The sequence below is a fragment of the Antrostomus carolinensis genome, unplaced genomic scaffold (assembly GCF_000700745.2).
Source record: "Antrostomus carolinensis isolate BGI_N321 unplaced genomic scaffold, ASM70074v2 scaffold12926, whole genome shotgun sequence".
In the NCBI taxonomy this organism is placed as follows: Eukaryota; Metazoa; Chordata; class Aves; order Caprimulgiformes; family Caprimulgidae; genus Antrostomus; species Antrostomus carolinensis.
Window position 1 is genome coordinate 79377 of NW_010321651.1, and position 3510 is coordinate 82886.

The window sequence follows — 3510 nt, forward strand, 5'->3', positions numbered from 1 at the left end:
ATGCATGGCAGACATGGCAAGTACGTGGAGAAGAAATCACATGAACAGATTCTCGGTGAAGAATTGACAGAAAAATATATCAACTACCAATAGAAAGAACACCAATATGTACTGCTAGTAGCGTTCGTGCCTCTTCATCAGTATTTTTCAGCATCACTGATTGTTACCATTTGGCTGATTTATCAATGAAGCAAAAAATCAGTAATAATAATAATAATAAAACAGTTTCACAATGAAAAATATCCTTCTTATGCTCCGGGGTTTTTTTTAATTTCATTGAAACATGTCATTTTTCTGCACCTGCTTTAAAACCAAGTTGGGTTTTTAGAACAAATTACAGAATGGATTGTATAATTTTCTTCGTGTTCTCACTCCCTTTTTGCCCCTAAAGCAGGCAAGGAAAAGGAGTGCAATGAAAAAGATTGAAATCTTTGGGGATTTGATTTCAGATGTGCATCCAAAACGTTTTCTTTTTTTTTTTTTTTTTACCCTCCAAGGATTATTTGAAAAAAGTCTGTTTGAAATTTTAAACTATCCACTAACTTGGGACATTTACATGAGATCATGTATTCACCTGCATTTCCAAGACAAATGATAAAAACAGAGTTTAGTCTTATCAACACACTGTAACTAATGACAGACCTCAATTTTTTCCTATAGATGTTGCCAGTAGATGCAGACTGTACAGCAAGACAGACAGCAGGACAAAAGTTCACTTAATTATTAGTTAGTTGCCCAATAGGAGTGGGAGATGTCTGAGGGAAAATTCCAGAGCGATGCAGTAAAGCAGAGCTGGTGTCGAAGGCTGATGATAGATAAAAAACCAACCTAGCACTTTTTTTTTTTTTTTCATTGCTGAGAGGAGATTATTTACAAATCTGAGCACAGAAATCACTACTATATATCCCCATTTAAGAAAATCACTACTATATATCCCCATCTTAAGATCATTGGTCAAAAGAAATAAAATTTACGGACTTAAACTTTATCAGGGCTCCCTGTCTCGGAGTGCCCAAGGATTTTTCCCCAAACTGGAAGAACAGGAACAGCTTGTTAGAATAGTTGTGACTGCTAAGTGACTAATTTATAACTCTTTTACAGATCATCACTGATAATTCAATTTAAAGATTGCAAAAATGATTGGTTAACAAGACCCTGAGCTTTTCTTGCTGGCCTTCACCAGCAAACTGACAACTCCACAGAAAGTTTGTGACTGAGAATAGAATAGAATAGAATAGAATAGAATAGAATAGAATAGAATAGAATAGAATAGAATAAGAATATTTCGGTTGGAAGGGACATACACTGATCATCTAGTTAAACTGTCTGACCAGTCCAGGGCTGACCAAAAAATTAAAGCATGTTGTTAAGGGCATTGTCCAAATGGCTCTTAAACACTGGCAGGCTTGGGGCATCGACCTCCTCTCTCGGAAGCCTGTTTCAGTGTTTGATCACCCTCTCAGTAAAGAAATGCTTCCTAATATCCAGTCTAAACCTCCCCTGGCACAGGTTTGAATTACTCCTGCTTTGAAATACTCTTGAGTTTACTTCAGTGAAAGGTACCGGCTGGCATCAAACATCTTAAGGCACTCTGTGACTAAGGATAGCTTCATACTAGATAGGAGTAATTTTATGTGCAGAGGTTAAGATTCCTCACACCTATGTTTGGTTGACTAATTGCTAAGTTTCTAGACTAAGCTAGCTGTTTAGGCTTCTTTGGCAGGACTCAGGAGTGACTGCCACCTCCTGTGAATGAATCATCCCACCGACCCAGATGATTACCTCAAGCTGATTAGCTTCGCCTTAGACTGTCAGACAGCTGCAGCTGGTGACTCCTACTCAAAGTAATGCCAGACTTTCATAGCATTACACTGCAACAAAGAGGAGATGATACAGATTTTAGGCAATATTTACCCATTTTGAAAAGCCCACAGGCAGATATTACAAGGAAACAGGAGATTTTTCTTTTTGCCACCTGTATAAACAGGCACATTTCCATGTCCCTCTGCCACAAGCCATTAGGTTCAGTTCAGGGATCCAGCTGCCAGTGTTGTGGCCAGCTCTCATGTCTTTGCTGCCCCATCCTCAGCTCTCCAGCAGGACCAGAAAACACAAACAGTGAAAAGGCCATTTAGGAGCAGCCTTTCAAGACTGCGAACAAAAGGCAGCTGAGAAGTGTTACAATACCAGCTATCAAATGATCAATGGAATTTCCTCAGTACATGCTGTATATTCACTGGTTTCATTATCTGTATGCCTTACCTTACTTTCCAGGCTTCTAATGCCTTATTGTCTTGTTTAAACACTATCCAAATATATTAAATTATTAGACCTTACTTGTTCCCCATAAAGTTTTATTGGTAAGAAATATTTTATTTCACTTCATTGTTTTTAAATGTAATTGATTCACTGTGTACTAGAACTTACACAATATTTTGTACTTTTACACATTGCACTATTAAATTATATGTCCTTCCTATAAAACATCTGAGTCTTTCCTGTAATTTCAGACAAAAAAAAAATCTTTAAATCTGTAGAGATACAAAGAATAAAGAGACATACTGAACCAGGTTACTTGGCTATAGATACACCAGGTAACCACCAGCAACTTTGAAACAGAGAAGACTGACAATTTTGAGGGCAGCTCTTTTGATTCCTAGAATTTGAAGCTTCCTTCAGAGGTTTTATTCCTTCCCACAGGCTCAACATTCTGAGGAAGGGACCCTGGTACAGGTTATTCTCTGGGAAGATGGTCTTTGTAAGTTCTGGGTCATAACTTCTGAGGCCAGCAGGTTTGCCCAGAAGCTTTTGTTAAAAAAGAGAAAGAAGATACAATGGAAAAGAAGTCATTATGCCAAATGCAAAAACTGTATTGACTTTTCTCCTTCTTTTTCACTTTTTCTCCCTGGATGTTTATTATCTATCAGACTGTATACTGTGTTGGTGAGGGATCATGAGCTCGTCCCTGGTTTTATTGTATGAAGCACTATCTGGCTCTGAACAAGACTATATTGATAAAATGCATAATGCCTTTGTGTTCAGCAACACCTATCACATCCCTGAATAAACAACACTTGCTTTGTGACCAGACAGGTATACAGATGCCTGCTGACAGAAAAGTAAACAAGCTTTGTTCCAAAGTTGCGAGCTAGACAACTCTTTTCCTTTCTTTGGCACCTTGATGACTAAATACTTCTTTCTATAATAATCAAGAAATGAACCACACTACAAGTTTCTTTAAGGAGATGAATCATCATATCTCATATGAGGACCTGTCTTGGATGTTGACATGACCTCAGTTGAAACTGAATTGATGGTATTGACCTTTCCTTCATTTTCTGAGTACTACAGACATCAACACTAATTTTGATAAGGTTCAGTAAGATGCGAGAGATTTACAGCCCAAAATGTCTGGAATAAAACCCAGGTTACACAGAGTCAGAAGCTGTCACAAGTTGAAGCTGTGTGCTGGATGAACAATCTCAGACAAGGCTTAGTGTACAGTAAAAT